Raw genomic sequence first — 20,932 nt, 5'->3', positions numbered from 1 at the left:
TTTCCCCAAAGTTGTTTAAATGTACACCGTTGTTTGAATTCCTCTGAACTAATTGTATATGAAGAGAAATTGTTAAGTAGTGTATAGGTTTTGTAAGGTTTCTTGTCTATATACGCCTACAGATATACATACGGCCTATGTAAATATAGGAACCCCGAGCTATTGTACAGGAGATTATAGTCCTCCCTGGCCGCATTGACATACAGGGTAATCCCGCTTGTAGGGTAAAACTCGGATCTTTTGTTCCGCGTCCATTCAGTTGTGGTTCCACTTGACTGACCACAACTTACACAGGTAGCAGTACCTACCTGTGTACAGGTAATACCTACTCACTCATAGGTAAATCGTTAGTGGGACTGCTGATATATTGCTGTTTGGGACGCTTTTTTCTGTCACCTGTCAAATGTTTTTCGGTTTAGATAGTTTTCGGTGAAACTAAGGATTTTCAAACTACTACAAGAGTGTTGCAATCAAAGAGAGAATTCCAGTGGATCTATTTAAGTCCTTGTGTGTTTTTAAGAAAAAGCTACACTCCGGAAAATATCCAAACAAGATTTTCTTAACATAACTTGGAGTAAAAGTGGCCTTGATTGTAAGATACATCAAACGAGTATGGACTAGAAATAAACACAGGTAAGAATGTATGTATATAGCTACAGTTTTGAGTTTCATTAAGTTTTGTTTTACAGGTATAATTTACCTGTAATTGAATATGAAGTAATTTATAGACGTTTGTAAGTTAGCAGGTGTGGAGAGGAAACAGTCTGAACATCTGGCTGTCAACTGAAGGTGGATTTTCAGGGTGTGTGGAATTGTATAAAAAAAAATAGAATATGGCTTGTAAAATGATCTGTACATGTTTGTGTTATTTGAGTAAATGATCTGTACATGTTTGTGTTATTTGAGTAATTCCTCAGAAGTATGGTGAGTATATATACTATAGGGGCTATGGGTCCTCAGAATTCAGGGATAGGATGGGGTTTGAGGCTTTTGGTAATCAGTTCCAAGAATTAAGGGGTGGATATAGGGATAATGAAAGGGTTTTGGGGTACCCAATTAAGACTATGGGTGGAAGCTATAATTGAGTGACTGAAATTCAGGAGTGAGTATGGTGGAGGATGGGATCCGAGCTTTCCATCCTATGAACATTAATTGCTGTTTATTGTGTGCTAAATAAATATTCTACTTATCTGAAATCCAGACGGGAAACTTAATCATGTTCTGAAATATAAAGCTGGAATTTAACATCTCATTGTATAAATTCCCATCATATATCACTGTGTAATTGATTGAGGTAAACATCTTAAAATAGATTTTGAAAGAGATTTGTTAAAAAAGTCCTTATTACAGTAAGCTATTACAGTATATGACATATTCAGTTATGGGGTTTTCCAAAATTAAAGAATATCTATTTTAGATAAAAGTTAACATTCTATCTGCATGGTCCCGTACAATTATATAAATATGGACATACGTAATGTTTAAAACACACTCCATAATTAACATGTGTGTTGGTCTGATGTTACTGACATTGAAAGAATTAAAAGTCTACGATGGTGCTCAGGTGACTTTTCTCCTCAACTTTATATAGTTAGCAGATCACAGTAACGAGGGTGTGGATTTTAGAAGGAACACAACAATTAAGGTATAAAGTGTATTTATCCCTAGGGGGCTAATGTTTATATCTTTGTCCCATAGGTGTGAGGCATTTTTCTTGTTACATAAGAACATTGTCGGTCCTCAACAATATACCTATTTAGTATGTACAGGTGTGATGTTTACCTTATTGTTACACTCGACCCGGGTGTGGGATTAGCCGGTGACATTGAGGTCATGTGACCGAGCCCTTCGGGTCACTCACTGTCCCGGCAGGTAGCTAGTGACAGATAGGATTAAGTACTAGTGATTTGTACTATTTACAAGGACCATAGGAATGTTTAGTTTACCTACTGATTGTGTAGATAAGACAATCTTAGTGATCAATCTTATTGATGAGGAATTATGTCCTTAGTTTATATAGATTTCTGGATCATCCCACCTCTAGGATCAAAGGCACCAAGTTATATAGACTTCTGGGTCATAGAGAAACTTAATTTTTGAATCCCACCTCTAGGATCAAATGCACCAAGTTATATAGACTTCTGGGTCATAGAGAAACTTAATTGTTGAATCCCACCTCTAGGATCAAAGACTTCTGGGTCATAGAGAAACTTAATTGTTGAATACCACCTCTAGGATCAAAGGCACCAAGTTATATAGACTTCTGGGTCATAGAGAAACTAAATTGTTGTATACCACCTCTAGGATCAAAGGCACCAAGTTATATAGACTTCTGGGTCATAGAGAAACTAAATTGTTGAATCCCACCTCTAGGATCAAAGGCACCAAGTTATATAGACTTCTGGGTCATAGAGAAACTAAATTGTTGTATCCCACCTCTACTTCTGGGTCATAGAGAAACTTAATTGTTGTATCCCACCTCTAGGATCAAAGGCACCAAGTTATATAGACTTCTGGGTCATAGAGAAACTTAATTGTTGAATCCCACCTCTAGGATCAAAGGCACCAAGTTATATAGACTTCTGGGTCATAGAGAAACTAAATTGTTGTATACCACCTCTAGGATCAAAGGCACCAAGTTATATAGACTTCTGGGTCATAGAGAAACTTAATTGTTGAATCCCACCTCTACTTCTGGGTCATAGAGAAACTAAATTGTTGAATCCCACCTCTACTTCTGGGTCATAGAGAAACTTAATTGTTGTATCCCACCTCTAGGATCAAAGGCACCAAGTTATATAGACTTTTGGGTCATAGAGAAACTAAATTGTTGAATCCCACCTCTAGGATCAAAGGCACCAAGTTATATAGACTTCTGGGTCATAGAGAAACTTAATTGTTAAAATCCCACCTCTAGGATCAAACTATCTGGGAAGGTTTCAAACCACAATGTTCATTTTGCAATATAAGATCAACATTTTAGAATGTACCTCAATCTATACATGCCAATATAGATACATACTGCATGAAGCTAAAATATATATCCTTTCCATGTTAGATAATTTTAGGTTTTTGAATATATAAAATGAATTTTCATATACTTACCATTACTCTATAGAGTATTTTTAATTATTTTGATTTGGTCTTTGTATTCACATGGATCCATGGCTGGTTCCATCGAGATCTCTACGAAATTCCACATTTTAGGACATTTTGACTACAAATCCCTGGTAGCGATTAACTCAAGGACATGATTTCAGTGTTGAAGATATTCAGTGGTGCTAATTGAATAATTGACTATGTATAGTGACTTAATATATCCCTCTTAATTAATTTTCATAAATCTACAGTTGAGCTATAAACTACCAGGTGACAAGTCAGTGATGACCTTTCAGACCTCGGTAATTAATTTCTGTATAGATACATGAATGTCATTGAGATACTTTTATCCCTGATTGATGTTGACATCAAATTGCCAATGATGTGGTTCACCGATTATTGTTTTGTGGTTGATCAGTTCTTTATGTTAGCAACAATTTATTACTTTGGACCGTTCTGAATCCTGTGGAATCAGGTCATGTTCCAGTTTTAGAAAACCCCTTTTTGGTGTTCTGCTTATAGACTAAATTATATGGAGAAGAATGCCATATCTAATTGTAGCATCATGTATGAGCTATTAGACTCCATGACATAGACGTTGCAGTTGATGACATCAGAAGTTTGGGGCATAAGAAGTTGCATGATATGATATATTAGAAGTTGGGGACATCAGAAAATGGTGACATCAGCAGTTTGAAACATCAGAAAATGGTGACATCAGAAGTTTTAAATTGAAACATCAGAAAATGGTGACATCAGCAGTTTGAGACATCAGAAAATGGTGACATCAGCAGTTTGAGACATCAGAAAATGGTGACATCAGAAGTTTTAAATTGAAACATCAGAAAATGGTGACATCAGCAGTTTAAGACATCAGAAAATGGTGACATCAGCAGTTTGAAACATCAGAAAATGGTGACATCAGCAGTTTGAAACATCAGAAAATGGTGACATCAGCAGTTTGAGACATCAGAAAATGGTGACATCAGCAGTTTGAGACATCAGAAAATGGTGACATCAGCAGTTTGAGACATCAGAAAATGGTGACATCAGCAGTTTGGTATATGAAAGTTGGTGGCATCAGAAGTTTGGTACATCAGAAGTTACCATTTCTTTTGATGGTTATGATTTGAGACCTTAATGTGTAAGAGATGGTCATGGGCTGTCATAATCTGAGGGTGATTCAAACTGAGTGTTCTTATGGGTCATCATGATTGGAGACTTGAAATCATAGGATTTAAATAAAAAAAATATTGCTTATTGCTCTGTAAAATAATTTGACCTGGGTATATAATTAGAAGTACTAAACCATATATTGACATTTTAGTGCTAATAGATTATGGATGAGAAATGAGATATCTAGGATATAGTTCTATTGCAAAATTCTCTCTAGGACATAGTTCTATCGTAGTTCTATTGCAGGATTGTCACCTTCTTGCTTTTATGTTCATGTATACACTAAAAATGGGCAGTAATTAGCATTTTCCATTCATTGCTTGGACAACATTATGGAGCCTTTTCTATTAACTTTATACTAGATATGATAAATAGACATAAGAAAATTGGTCTCTCATTCATATTGCTAGACCATTTCTATTAACTCAGCATTAGTTGTGATATATAGACTTAAAAATTGGTCTCAGAGATTATGTTACTGTTTCCCATGGGTTAATTACAAATGTAGATAGGACAAACACCTACATACATATACAAACACCACTCTCCACATGGGACAATTTTCTGATAATTATCACAAATTGAATAAAGTTAAACACATGTAATTTCTGACGACTGGTCTCCTAATTTTGTTTTTGTGTAGCTGCTTTAGAAATTGTATAACATTACAGTGACTGTATATAGACACTAATCGTGTTGTAACTATGAATGACAACAGGTGACATATGACCGACGAGTCATTCTCACTCGGGCCAATTTACACTCTCCCGTACTATAATATCCACGAGGTCTTTACTGTAATATCCACGAGGTTCAATGAACCTTTAGAGAATATACTGTGTACTATAGAAGTACAAACAGATCCCCTTTGGAGATCAACACTACTACATTCCGTACCTCAGTGATGTTTTCAAGGTATCTGGTCCAAATTATGGCTTGGACAAAAGTAAAGGAAATTTGTTAACTGATTATTTTGAAGAAAAACTTTGCTTAAGAACTACCTAGATAATTATACTTACAGGCTTTATATGTATATATGGACCTATCTGGAAGTCCATAAATTGTTCATCCATTTTCAGGTGTTGTAGTCAGCAGGTCTACATTACAAAATTCTGAAGGAAAATCATATCCCTACTAAAGCACATATAGTGGTGATGATTTGTTCTTATTTAAATATAGACCCCTAAAATATCTCTAAATAATCCGGACATTTTATAAAGTCCCTGTGAAAGACATAAAAAAATTCAAGAATTATCCAGATTTATTCCTAATCTGATTTTCAGAAACCCTGATGGTAACAATTAAGCTTAAAAGGGGCAAGAACTTTAGGGCTAGGTTATTGCCAGTTGTTCATTTGTTGGGGTTCATTTAAGGACATTACAGCTCTAGAAAGTGGAAGAGGCCAGAGTTTTAGGAGAAAAACTGTGCACTATGATACCTGCAGGCTAACTACATACTCCAAAATTGGTTTGAACTACCAAATTAACCCAGAGGTAAAGGGTTGAGGGCTGTAGTAGCCAAATATTGCTAGACTGGTCCTTGTTTAATGTTTTGAGATTTATGAAAGGCTGTACTGAAGTTAAATGACCTTTAGCTGTGAGTATATTTACATAGATCTGATAGTTTGTATCTAGAGTACAGATACTGAAAGTATTTACATGTGTCTCTAACTAGATTTGACTGATCATGTGCATACTGCCATTCTCTTGCTTACTAATTTGTCACCATCAATCTTCTCTCTGAACTCCCTTGAGATACAAATTCTTGTTGTTGAGGTTAAAATGCACAGTTTTTGCTTGATATTTGGTTTGAAATTCAGTCAGGTTTATTATGCTTTGTTTTTAGCCTGGAAATAACATTTTGACTTATTTCTTAGATTGTCGCATACATGAATGTGTTTTTGCTGAACTTACAAATTCTTTTACACCTGAATTAGACATAAAGATATCAAATAGTGTAAATTGAAAGTAAACTTGACCTCATATTGTCAAAATCCACCTTTCATTATGTTTTCTTGGCAATTTATCTATAAAAAAGCATGAAGTCTTGATAATGACAATCTCATTTTTTCATCACACCTGTTTAAGTCGACATATACAACTCTATAAAGTCTGTGTGATTACTGTCACTGAGTAACCATAGGATCCTAATGTGGACTTGGCATCTGTGACAAATAGTATCAGAATAACAAATAGACCACTTAATGTAAATGTCAAAAAATCAGGACATTCTTATCAGGGTAATAAAACCACTTAGATGAGAAATAATAAAAGCATATTTTGGAAGTGACTTGTACGTACAATACGGCAGTACTTGTGACATATCCTTCTTGTACAGAAAAGCAGAGCTATCAGATAAACCAGGTCATCATTGACAAACTGTTTAAGTGTTTTTAACTTAAAGTGAATTGTAGTATTTAAGACTGTTTTAGTAGTCATTAAAACTATTCATGGTTTTCGTGATCTGTTTTTTGTTGAGCATCAAACTAATGGCCGCCTCCATCAGATCAAAATCCAGATGGCTATTTGGTGATATGTCTTCCCTTGCTCCGCATTGACTTTTAATCAGAGGCGATTAAAAAACAAAACAAAACGGGGTAACCTGGAATATATAAGTCAAAACAATAGTCACTCCTTTGGAAGTCCTTTGGTCTTGGTGATTTAAACAAATGATGGACTTCAATTATGCTTAAGGCTATTTCATCTTCAAAGGTTTGCCATTTGAGTACATGCTTGACCTTCAAGTTTGAAGTATTCACCTTCAAGAACGTTTTGATTTATTTAAGGTCTTAATAAAACTTAATTAAGTTGATTTGTTGTCCTCGAATGAGTGATTAAAGATGCTCCACCGCTGACAAATGGTATTTTTTCACTATCAAAAACAGGAGCAGACGATTTAGTATTTTTCTTCAGTTACAAAAGTTACACCATTACCACCATTGAAAAGTTTGAGCTTCTAAGTTTACTTCAAGTTAAATATATGAAAAATAATTAATTGCATCCCGAAAAAATTCCGTGCCACTATATCCTATATGGAATGAAGTACTGATTGCGCATGCACCAAGGCGAAATAAATTATTTTATATTATTTTTTGTGTTAATTAGACATATATACACACGATAAAACACCAATAATTGTTCAAATGATGAATATAATTTATGCTCTGTCGGTGGTGGAGCATCTTTAAGGTTGATGGTGTTAATTACACTAGTATGAATTACATTACATATTTCATTATGCATTGATGAAAACAAAAGCAGGAACAACAAAATAATAGTTTAAAGTTAGAGAAATTGGGGCTTGAAAAATATGAGTAGGTTTATCAGATGAAATACGGTATTAGGATTGTTTACTGTACCATGTCATCTCTACCATACATAATACGCATTATCGTGGGATTATATAGAATTGCAAAATCTATTGTTGGAAATACAACATATCAACCAAAAAAACTGTCACAGCGACACATTGTATGGATTTTTGTATAAAAATCTGTGGAGACAGCTTGAAATTAAAGTGAGCAAAGAAAACAAATTTACATTTATTTGAATGTAATTACAAGCCAAGATGTGGCCTAGACATGTGGCAGAAATAAACTAGATTAAACATTTAGAAATATAAGAAATATACGATATATCTATAAATGTAAGGACAAATATTTAGTAATCTTTTTTTGTCATGCATTTCATATGCTGCCATTCAAATTTTTTTTTTATGCATGCATTGTCCGAAAAATCTTTATATCGGTCAGTGGCCTCAATGTTTTGGTCATCAGTGGCCAGTAACATCCTGTGGTCTGTTGTTTCCACTCTATTGTTAATCGAGCTCTAACATGCTATTTTGATATTAAGATGTTCATATCAAGATGACATATTTATGACTAGAGACAATTAACCTGACACAAGGTTTCCGACATCTTCGGTGTAAAACTGCCAACGTTTTTTGGTTCATCACGATTGATTTACAAATCTAGGAGTAAATAATTATTTTGTAGATTGAGATTCATATAGCCATTTAAAAAGAAAACTTCCTGAAAGCTTTGAAAGCATCCTTAAAGCTTTTTGCAGGAGAAAGTAACATTTTTGTTCTTGTACATTTGCCATATTGGTTAAATTTCTAAATGTATTTGACCAACTTCAAGAGAAATATAATTAGATTTTGGCATGTCATGGATTGGTTCCCCTAGATATGTTGTTGATGGTGAGTGATGTCTGCCATTTTACTGTTGTGTGACATGTTTATACAGGTAAACACTATACCCTTATTTACCTGTAGTGATCAGATACTAATTCTACCTGATGGCACTTCCTGGACCCGATCTTCCCTAAAACCCCGTCAATATGTCGCCATCAACAGGTATCAGTATAGTTTAGTGATGTATTATCAGTACAGGATCTTCAGGTGTAACCTCCAGGTATATACAGGTGATTTAATTAAAGTCTCGTTAGTGCTGATAAACAGGTTCTGGTCTCTACAGGCCATGGTGGTCCAGCTAGTGGTTAAGGTATTCCATCTTTTCACCACTAGCCCTTCACTTCTAGGTTATGAGTTGGAATCCTGCATAGGGTGTGTGGTTACAGGTACTGACTGTTGATTGGTTGTTTTTCTCTGGATACTCTGGATTTTCTACATCTCCTAAACCTGTCGTCATAATATATGACAATAAACAAAATAAAAACAAAGCTTTGATCTAAATCTATTTAAACTTTTGAAAGGAATTCCTCTTGTGAATATCTATATAAAAAAAATATGCTGATTCTTTCTTGTTGATTTTATTCATCAAATCTGGGTACATAAGAGCAACATCCTCTAAAATTCACCATTATTTTATATTTGTTGTGATGAACTTTATTACAATTAATGACCCTGTGGGATTAGAAGGTCAATATAACAATCAAGTTGTTACCTCTAAGCTGTCCTCATTGATGAAATATCAATATTGCCCCTTTAAAGATGCTCCACCGCCGACAGAGCATAAATGATATTCATCACTTGAACAATAATTGGTGTTTAAAAGTGTATATATATGGCTAATTAACAGATGAAGTAATATAAAACAAATTTATTTTGCCTTTGGTGCATGCCCAATCAGTACTTCATTCCATATAGGATATAGTGCCACGGAATTTTTTCGGGATGCAATTAATTATTTTTTGTAATTTTAACTTGAATTAAAATGAGAAGCTCAAACTTTTCAAAAGTGGTAATGGTGTAAAGTAAGTAACTTTTGCTACTGAAGAAAAATACTAAATCGTCTGCTCCTGTTTTTGACAGTGAAAAAATACCATTTGTCAGCGGTGGAGCATCTTTAAGTAATGTTTACCAAATTACCATACCATTATGGTAGAATTGATTCCGTTATTGTTACCTTTAGCTTCATTAACGAATGCATATGTCATAAAGTTAGATTTTCTTTTGTGTGTCAAGTCGTTATGGATCCATTTCACAATTGGTAATTTATAGCTTTGCACCAATGCAGCTTATACTTCATTTAAGTTAGACCAGTTCAGAAATTGTTTGAAAGACCGATTTTGAATTGATGTGGATGTGATCTATATGTCTGTTTTTTAAGATGGTAATGGATATCTTTAACAGTATTTTATATTCTTGTTTTAAAGGTAAACATGCAGGTGTGTATGTTGCAAACTAAATTCAAGTCTGTTCAAGACCGTTTTAATGTTGATAAATAATTCATCCAAAACAAATACATCCACGAATAATTTATTAGTTGACGAGATTCATAAAATGATTTGGTGTAAATATATAGCCTGTTAGTCAACTCTCTTTGAAGCTAGATTTGGTTTAGAAAGCATGAAGATTTATTCTATAGGATTTCAGATATTTTTCTTTTTTTCTAAGAATAAGACGAAGTCTCAAGTGACCTATTCTAATCGCCTTTTGTCCGTCGTCGTCCGTCGTCCGTCGTGCGTCGTGCGTCGTGCGTCGTCCGTCGTATGTCCGTAAACAATTTACATTTTCAACTTCTTCTCCAAAACTGCTGAAGCAATTTCAATGAAATTTTGCACAAACCTTCTAAGGCATAAGGCCTATCAAAATTGTGAATTATATGGTCCCCATCCCCCAGGGGGCTGCCGGAGGGGCCAAAAAGGGTAAAATTTAGTAAAATTTCAAAAATCTTCTTCTCTACTCACAGATGTGGCAGAATCAAATACTCTTCATAGATAGAAAGGTCTTAAGGTCCTTTACAAAAATTGTGAATTATATGACTCTGGGGTCTCTAGTTTCCCCCTGGGGAGGGGGTTAAGTTTACTATAGTTTATATAGGGAAAACACATTTTTGAGCATTATTTGGTCATTTGTAATAGGAAATGAGTCAAATGTTGTCAGAATTGTCAGTATGAGATGGCCATTAAATCCTATTAACAAATTTTCTATGACTGACCCCCAGGGGCCTTAGGGGCGGGGTCAAAAGGGGTTAAATAGGCTAAAACTTCAAAAATCTTCTTCTGAAATTCTGGAAATGGTAGAATCAAATTCTTTTCATAGATAGAAAGGTCTTAAGGTCCTTTACAAAAATTGTGAATTATATGACCCTGGGGTCTCTAGTTTCCCCCTGGGGAGGGGGTTAAGTTTACTATAGTTTATATAGGGAAAACACATTTTTGAGCATTATTTGGTCATTTGTAATAGGAAATGAGTCAAATGTTGTCAGAATTGTCAGTATGAGATGGCCATTAAATCCTATTAACAAATTTTCTATGACTGACCCCCAGGGGCCTTAGGGGCGGGGTCAAAAGGGGTTAAATAGGCTAAAACTTCAAAAATCTTCTTCTGAAATTCTGGAAAAGGTAGAATCAAATTCTTTTCATAGATAGAAAGGTCTTAAGGTCCTTTACAAAAATTGTGAATTATATGACCCTGGGGTATCACGTTTCCCCCTGGCCTGCGGAGGGGGTCAAGTTTACTATAGTTTATATAGAGAAAACACATTTATGAGCATTTTTTGCTCAATTTTCATTGGAAACGAGTCAAACTTGGTTTGAATTATTAGCCTGAGATAGCATTTTAACATCATATCCATATTGGTTCAGGCCGACCCCCTGGGGGCAGAGGGGCGGGGCCAAAAAAGGTCAAATAGGCTAAAACTTCAAAAAATATCCTTCTAAAATTCTGGAAATGGTAGAATCAAATACACGTTATAGATGAAAAGGTCTTAAAGTTTGTTTCGTAAAAATTGTAAATTATATGACCCTGGGATCTCATGTTTCCCCTTGGGGAGGGGGTCAAGTTTACTATACCGGTATATGTCTTTAATTTGTTTCATTATTTGTTTCATTATATATTCTAACTCGGGTGACCGTTAAAGCCCATGGGCCTCTTGTTTCTAAGAATAAAACTTTTAATAATTTTGTCATGTATTTGTATTATTGCCTCTAATATATATACTTTAAATCCTTTGTAACCCCATTTTCGGGCCTGCAGTGGCCAAGTGGTAATTTAAGATGTTTGGACATATATTACAACAATCCCTCCACCTCTGGGTCGCAAGTTCAAATCCCATATGAGGGACAGTTGCCTGACCACAGGTTGGTGGGTTTTCTTTGGGTACTCAGGCTTTCTTCCACCATCCAAAACTAGCACGTTCTTCATTGACCCTAGCTGTTAACAGGTAGTTAAATTATATCAAATCATGATTGAATAAAAATATATATGAAAAAAAAAATCCAAAAAACTTAAATATCACACCAAACCAAATTGCAGCCACGTAGAGGTGTATTCTTTATATGGTCTGATCTTGTTCCAGGACAGAATTTTAGTCTGAAAACTCAATGCTCAAAAGCGTTTTTTTCACACTGTGTTAGATGGTTGTGTTTTATAGTTTTATGGCCATGAACAAAATGACCTGACTTATTATATATATAAAAGTGGGGGCTATAAATGAAGTAATACACATGAATACACATCCATCCACCCATATATCAGTCTGTTCCGCTGTGGTGAATGTTCCCAGGAGCAGTGAAAACCACCCATATATCATTTGATATGTACCCTTAAAGGAAGTCAATGGTAGTTAGCAAGTAAAAAAAGAAACATAATTTCTTGGCCATGTACATGTATCTTGTCTTCTGGCACGTTACCACAAAGAATGACACCATCTCGGTGTCATATATCTAGGCCATCAGAATTTTTGAAAGAAATGTTCTTAGAAAACATTTATTGAAATAAAATTGGACAAATGTAAGTACAATCATTATTTGATCTTCATTTCATGAGATACATTTTTAAACACGATTGTCTTTAATAGGGTTTGAGGATTTGCAGCAGAATTAGACTCTGTGGATAATCAGTTCAATCACTTTGGTCTGACTGCCACATTTTCTTATCCTGTTACAGAAATTTGAAGTACCAATAAAATTGATGTCAATGTGTAAAGCATGACAATATTTTACTGTGTGACACCTCTGGCTCATGATTATCTCAAACCAGTTTTGTGGGTTTTATACTTTTCTGTTAAGAATTGTCATACCTGGATAAAAATCATAATACACCAAGGTTATCTGAGTTAAGTCTCGATCCTACGTTGAATGTTACAGTACAGGGATCATAATTTGGGTTAGTGCTCAGCAATTATGGTACATGATCAGGTGGAAATCAAGTCGCTAATATCCGGACACAAAGTTGTACTTGGGGGTAAGATTTGTTATTGCTTGGTCGTGACACTGATCACATTCACTTCCGCCATGTCATAATTATTTCAGCATCCTGTACCCACCCACACTCAATCTGTTGAGGTCATGTTCAATTTTTTTCTCAAATCTCTTAGTATTACTTTCAGATAAACATGGACATGGTTGATTGAAATGTATTAATTAAGATATATATAGATGTTTATTAAAGATAATCTTAATAAGAATTCATTTATGTTCTTGCGATTTTATTAAGATATTTTGTTTGAACCAATACATCTATATAGTATTATTGTTTGTTAGTATCCCCCAAGCTTTTTAAAGACATGCTATACAAATCGCTGTGTGATTGCAAAGAACATCAATTTAACTTTTAAACTTTTCACTTTACAACAAAGTTAGATGTAAAGGCCTAAATATATTGGTACAGATTAAGCAAAAGAATGAAGTTAACTCATTCTCCCCTGAAAAGTCATAATAAACTAACTCATTCTCCCCTGAAAAGTCATAATGAACTATCCCTGTCTTTGAATTAGAAGAGTCCAAATGTGTTTTAAGGGGTGATGGAGTTAACATTAACATATTCAGTAGATTAAGTAATAAAGAATGAGACTTTACTATATAATCTGGTACTAAAGATATTGTGTATGGTTGCATTGTTTACATTTAGGCTATAGTAGAATTGGTATTATTTGCAGGGCGTCAATCGTTGGTCAGCTGCTATGATTCATTAAAATTACTTATCAATACCTGTCATTATCCACTTACCTTAATCGCTAATAGCACCTGTTAACACAGAATTTAATCTTTACTTATTTACATATATATTGTATCTGATATCGAAGAGTAAACGACTCGTAAACATGAAGTTGCCTTGCCAAACTACAGTCCTGCAACATTATTACTCTTCATTAATTATGCTGCTATTTAGATAAAGTGAATTATATTCTGTTTTTGCATATTACAGAGTAAGCTCCCTTGCGGGTAGGTATCGATTGTTACGTCATTATTTTGTGGGTGCAATTCATGTTGTTTTCTCAGAAATGTATGACGTTACGCTCGCAAACACATGACGTCACAATCAATAACTACCTGCAAGGGCAGATAACTCTGTAATATGCAAATACGGAATAGGAGTAGGACAACTAAAAAACCTATAAACTTCATACTTTGATCATAAGAAGAGAAGTTTAAAAAACAGTTTCTGAATTTAAGGAACAATTAGCTGATCCTAACAAGTGTTATATTATGTAATATCCTTGTTCACGCATCATTTTGATGTTTTTTTATGAAAATGATTATATAAATAACTAGTAGTTGATATATTTAGCAGTGGATATATGTACACACATGTAATTATAACTCATGAAGATATTTTTTTGCGAATAAACCCCAGATATGATATAAAATTCTTGATGCTTTTGGTTGATTCTGTTAAAAGATAAAAATTACAGTATAATATAAAGTCACATATGTCTATAAAGACCACTCGAGGGACAAAGCAAAAATGATTTCAATGTGTATATATATTTGTGAAAGTTAATAGGTTAAGCACATCTAAATGAAAATGATTCAGCATGAATAAGAATTAATATCACCTGCTTATTGAATAATATTGATTTTCAAAAATATACATATTATAACATTACACTTAAACCTAGACCAACACTGTTTGATGGTCAGCTGTGCATGTGGATCAATGCGTAAAGCCGTGTCGGGAATATTAGCTGATGATTGTCAGCTTTGATGAATACTCAGGGTGGAGTTTTCTTCTGATTGTAGAAATTGTATAAAGGGCGGACCCATGTAAGTGAGTGTATACAATTTCTTTTGTTAGAAAACGTGTCTTTTTTGTTTAGTCTGACTCATAAGAATGTTTTAAAACATTTATTGAACATAGATCAGTCACCCAAATTTGTACCACTTAAGCCTTAGACGTTACACAATTAAACAACATAATTGAAGGACGATGTTTGTAGTGGACACAGGATTAGAGGCTATAACAATGGGGTCGTGACAGGGAGAACCCACACACGACAGCTTCACACCTCACTGATCACCACAGCTTCATGCTTCACTGATCATTGGTGATTCCGTGTACCTGTCTCACCTGACACTGGTCGCGCTGGCCATTTATTTGTGGACGATAACTTGGCATTATACCTCAGCCACACAATAAACAAAGTTTGGGATGTAATCGGTCATGTGTGATAGAATGTCTTTCCTTGTTGAATCGAACCAAGAAGTGACAGCTTCATCAGAATGGAAATCTCCTGTATAAATCTGTCACGCTGACCAATTTATCAGGTATTTTTCATTAGATTGACCACGAAGTGAGACACTGCCACAGATACAAATATTCCTTGACATTCTTGACATAGTTTTCAGAAGTCTAGGAGCCTTTAAACTATCAGATTGTATTCCTGGAACAGTATACTTGTGATTTCCTTTGGATTTATATCTAGGATATGTTGATTAAGTTTGATATTCTTGGATGAAGCAATGCTGGGATGAGTTGATTGTTGTTATACCCATGCATTCACCCCTGAAGACGCATTTAGGTTCTTCTAGACCAAAGGCTGGGAAAGTCTATTTTAAAATAATAGGGTAAGAATGAATTTAAAGAAATCAAGGTTACTAAGAGAGATACAGGAACAGTAGGAAGCTATTTGATGTGTACCTGTGGTGATTACTATTCGCAGTATATACTTCTTGGCTTGAGAGAACTTTCTAATTGGTTGAGAGTCAGACTAGTAACCAGAGGTCCTGAGTTTGATCCCAGGTGGAAGCAGTGATTGAATTTGTTTAAAAAATCCTGCACTCTGATACAGATAAAATCCTGTATGAATTTTGGTAATAATTTGTTAACTGAAAGTACAGCTAGACTAGGTGGGTTGGGCTGCTGAATCAGTCCTCCCGCTCACCTCTGACAAACAGTCTTCACGAGAAGGCTATTGTTTATCTGTATTGTTCTAGGACAATGACCATTACAATAAACACCTTGTATTGGTAAAAAAGGTAAACAAATTGGACGCTCCCATGTCCGTCAGTTGACCATTCACAATGCAGGTTTAAAGGAGTTGATAGAACTGCCTGATTAATCAAGGTCTTGTACTGGCTTTAATTTACAGGTTAAATAGATATGTCGTCGTGTTTGGTCATTTACGTGAGGCTAGTGCTGTGTGAATACAGAGGATTAAGAATTAAACGAAATTTACATGAACAGTAAAGGACAACAGCAAAGTATCTCTGTGGACGTAATTTCTGAGATGGGACGTCCAATTATTGAGTGTGTATTGATGAGATGTATTGGAGATGTCTGTTACACTGTATATGTACGAGTGTATAAAAACTCCTGGAATTAATGTGTAGTGCTATGTAAGCTTGTGTTTTTATGTTGTGTATACAACAGTATATTGATAAACTGCTCCGGTTAATAATGTTGCTCGTTTATCATTGTAGATTGGTGTGTGGATCTGTACAACCCGGCCACCACAATGTTGACATTCTTCTTTGATCATCGCTGACCTGTTAAACAGGTGCTTGGAGAATATCATACACAGGTAAGGAGACAATCAATGCTATATCTGTGCGTACAGGCTCAAGCCTGACACAAATTAACAAAGTTCTCAACAAATCACACCCTTTCATATTTAATGTAGATAAAGTTTTAGACATTCATAAGAAATTCTCCAGACTAATTCCACCAAGATGGAACATTTGATTTCCTGGTCGAAGATAGATTTGCTTTTAGTCAGGAATGCTAAATATCACTGAATAGCTCTGCTCTTAGTTTTATTATAAGAATTTTTCCTGAATTTCTTTTTGATCTCTGCACCAAATTCTTATGTGATACCCCATAACTTTTCTTAGATGTCAATTGTTAGGTGATCCTGGTGCAGTGCTTATTTAATAAGTAGACTTTGAGGATAAGAGTACATTTTTCGTTCATTTGGGAAAAAAATCTCAGAAAAAAGTGCAGTGTATTACTAAGACTTGAACTAAAATTCTATTAATTTTACAATATTCATAATTTATTGTCCTTATGTAACATCTAACATAAGACACAATTTAAAACTGCCGTCTATACACATGCTTGTGAAATAGACGACATGACTGCAATATCACCAATGAATCTAATACTGTAGTGACTACTTTACCGCATGCTGTTCAACTTTCTAAAGAATAAATTGATGTATTTAAGTTCAAAATTGACTTTCAAATTCAAATTTAAACAGAACAACCTTGAAATGAAATTCCTCTTATATATTTAGACCGAGTCAGTATTTTGAGGTAAAACTATCAATATCATATTACAGCTTACACTTGACAATCTTATATAATAGTAAGATTTTCTATCTTTTCATATCAAAGGCCAAGGTACATGCCTTCGAAAATGTAATTCAAATATCTTTTTTAATTATGACATTCCTGTTTATCGATTGTATCGAACATAGTCATATCTAGAACTTTTCTAAACCAGTAGTCGATTATTGAATGGATATGATTGACAGACATAATACCTGTCGAGTCGTATTGATAATAACTGTAATTTTAACGGCTTTAACTCACATTAGCTGCCTTAAGGAGCTGTTGGAGAAATGATCTACGTTATCAACATAAATAATGTGGTACATCTATAGCTACTGTGAATATGTTCATTTTAAATTTCACAGTGGAGTTAAGACAGTTTTGAGTTGATCCTGAAATCCCTTCATATTGATTACCTTGGGAGCGAGGCTGTTGTCTGATCAGGGAAGGCTTATAGGTTTTGTGGACGGGTTCAGACGATGTTGTCCCTGGTGAGAAAGGGTCAATACAACAACAGACATTGTCCATAGGAAATAGGTTAAGGTTTATAGTTTCATACCCTTAAATGGATTTTAAAAACTAATATACATAAAAAAAAAGTTTGGGGATATTTTCGACAAGTTATGTGTTGTTCCTGTGGAGAGATTTCCTGTGTTTCGGGGTTTGATTTGAAATTGAAGACAGATTTTTTGACTGGACTACAATGTCCTTTAAACTTTAACAATATCTGTTTCCTAAACATGTCGAGAGTTAATGGCCAGCGTTGATAATCTGTCTGTAGGGTTCGGGACAGTGTAATGGGTTATAAGGATAAAAGTAATTTCTCTGTGACTGTCAAACATTTTATGGCAAGGGAGACAAAAACACATCTAGGTGAAGTAACTGCTATAAAATGAAAAAAAAACATCCTGGATATATTTTGCTATTGCTATAAACTTTTCTTTCAGTTTTTCAGTTGAGTGGTATTCTCTGCTGTGATCTTCAGAATTCTTCTTCACCTAGGACTTTAATTACCCCCTCAAGTTGCTTGGGTGTAAAAAATCCCTCGAAAGCCTTGCAATAACCTTTACATATGAATCTCCCACCATCTCCCTGGCAAAAGTTGAGCAGTAGTCTCTGTTGTGATCTTCTGAATTGTTTCACATTTACTACATGTGACCTTCTGAATTGTTTCACATTTTCTACACGTGACCTTCTGAATTGTTTCACATTTACTACAAGTGAATCCTCTGTTGTCCTTGTGACCTTGGGAGAGGCTCAGAACTTGTGTAAGACTACTCAGTTCATTTCTGCAACAGAGACCTTAAGAGTGGACTCAACAATAGAACTTTAAAAGAGAAGGTAAATAGAACGGTAGGGGATTAAAGATCACATATGCTCATTAAAAATCGAAGAAAGGTGATTTAAAGGTCAAGGTCATTGCATCGTCAAGTACCATCTGATTAAAGTTTTCAATATAATTATTGGGTATACTTTCATGCTTTTGGTACTTGAGTTTATGAGTAGATAAGAAAGGCTGATCTAAATATACGAAAAGACTTCTCATGAATTGGATAAGGACATCCTGGTTGTGTTATTGTTTAACCTTGTGATGATTTGCATCAATCTTTTTCTTCTGCATTATATGTCCCATTGTCTGCTCACTCCATATGGAGGTGGGGCCCTTGTCCTACAGACGTTTCGAGGTTTCAATTAAGAAATATTAATTCAATTGTGATTGTAATCAATGAAGACAATATTCCCTCTATTGAGCTGCATGTATAAAGCTTTTTCTCCAAGTCAAATCACCTGGCAGAGTTTGAGGATTGTGTACCGTGTTGATGACAGAGACAAGAAAATGGCCATGTTTTACAGATGTAATGAGCTGTGTCTATCCGTGTTTATTATATAGTTCTTCACACTATTCCTCTACACCTATTAGGTGGAGTCCACTCAACTAGTCTCGAACCAGACGGCCACAACCATGTAACATACATTGTCACTCTAATATCACAAACCGACTCATTGGAAATATATAAAAAAGTTTCCCATTCCTTTAAGTTTTACATATTTCTTTTTAAAAGTTTTTGAAACCACGACGATGGGTGATTTCTTGATGACTTAGAAATACATGCTTCGTTTATATTTACTTGAATAAACATTATTTTATATTTCTGTAAGCTGTCCCAACTTTAGAGTGTTGAAGATATTAATTATGATAACCTCCAGACCTGTCAGCGTACCAGAGTATAGTCAGCTGGGTAGATTAGTATACCTCTGATCCTTTCAGGCTGTCGTTCCATCGCGATTTGCATGAAGGCCAGCGGTGATGGTATCGGTGTGTCGTCAGATTGCCCAAGAGAGATAGATGTGCATGAGTAAATCTGTCCTTCTCAGTATATATATAAGGACATACACTGTATATATTAGTATTACAATACAAAACATAGGCCAAATGTTTTGGATACCTAATACACATTCTTTATAAACTTTGTCTTGTCGCTACAATAGGTATTTGTCATTCCAGGGCTATTTGATTACGTAAAGCGCACCATTTTTAGGACGTTTTGTGTGTCATTTGAAATTGATACAAAGTTCATAGCTGGCCTTAGTCATTTGGTCGTTAAAACACCAAATAAACATAATTAATGATTACATATAAACAGCCTCACAGAACATGTGGAAACTATGACAAATATCTTGTTTTGTTTTTGGCTGATTAACGATTTAATGAACAGGTTGTATCCACTATAGTCACCGAATACTAACACAGTCTATATATCAGCATGTTTATAGGGGTAATTTTTATTTAAATGTCCTATTTACAGCCAGAATCATTTAGTATGTGCCAGGTTCAGAAGGGAAGCAAAGCCAGAGTACCTGGAAAAAAACCCAACTGATCTGCCTGCAGGTAACTGTCCCACCTGGGTTTCAAACTTGTAACCCAAAGATGAAGGTGTGCTTGTACAATGTCGGGACATTTCATCAACTCTGTCAATATGGCCGACCTTTAAAGCGACCTCTTATAACGACTAGACGCTGAGATCATTAGAGTCATGCACTCAACAATATCTTCAAAGCTTCGGAGAAATTTCTATTCACATCATTAAAATGACTTAACATACTTCACATTTTGTAGCCGAGTTTGTTACAAAACAGTTCAATGTTTCTTTTCAATATATACCTGATTAATACTTTTTAAAATCCGGGAGATTGAGGATCATTTCGGTGTTGACCCTAATTTATACCGGGATATTTAGATATTTCCATTCTAATCTTAATTGATTTTTCCATATAAGGACACACTACAAATCGTTTCTGTCTGGGTATACCCAATGACATCTGTTAGTCAATTACCAATACACAGGTATGTTGTTACGGCTCAACAACGTTTTTACTCAGGTGCTTTAAATGTCTTATATATATAAACCTTATAATAATACTTGATGTGTAACATCGAAAGATTTTCTGTTGAGGTGGGGTCAAAGTTCAGCTGGTTTGATTTCAACAATGGGAACAGATTCAACAGAACAACTCTTTTCTTTGGAATCTTTTCTTCGCTTTCATTTCTCATGAGCGTATTTCCGCCTGAAGCAAAATGTTATAATAATTATCATGTTTCAAACATATTTGACATTCCGAGTTAAACTGGCAAGAAATATAAGTGCCGTATTGTATATTTATCTAAAGGGACTTGTAAAATGTACCTGTATTTTTGT

The 20,932-nt window shown here is 34.8% G+C and overlaps 1 protein-coding gene across 4 annotated transcripts in view; it reads left to right on the top strand.

Annotated features, from left to right (window-relative positions):
- The first annotated feature begins 279 nt into the window (after window positions 1–279).
- LOC138330008 (protein PRRC2C-like) overlaps window positions 280–20,932 on the top strand; it is a 51,076-nt gene continuing 30,423 nt past the window's right edge. For 2 of the 4 annotated variants that reach the window (XR_011209505.1, XM_069277350.1), the window contains exons 1-2: window positions 281–633; window positions 16,386–16,486. The gene's annotated coding sequence lies outside the window, so the exon portion shown is untranslated. Of the gene's footprint in view, window positions 642–15,400; window positions 15,531–16,385; window positions 16,487–20,932 lie in introns of those variants that run through there. The other 2 variants (XR_011209506.1, XR_011209507.1) reach the window with 2 other exon arrangements.

The sequence above is a fragment of the Argopecten irradians genome, chromosome 8, assembly GCF_041381155.1.
Source record: "Argopecten irradians isolate NY chromosome 8, Ai_NY, whole genome shotgun sequence".
Lineage (NCBI taxonomy): Eukaryota > Metazoa > Mollusca > Bivalvia > Pectinida > Pectinidae > Argopecten > Argopecten irradians.
Note: the sequence above shows the minus strand (reverse complement) of the source record. Positions and strands in the feature narration are given on the sequence as shown.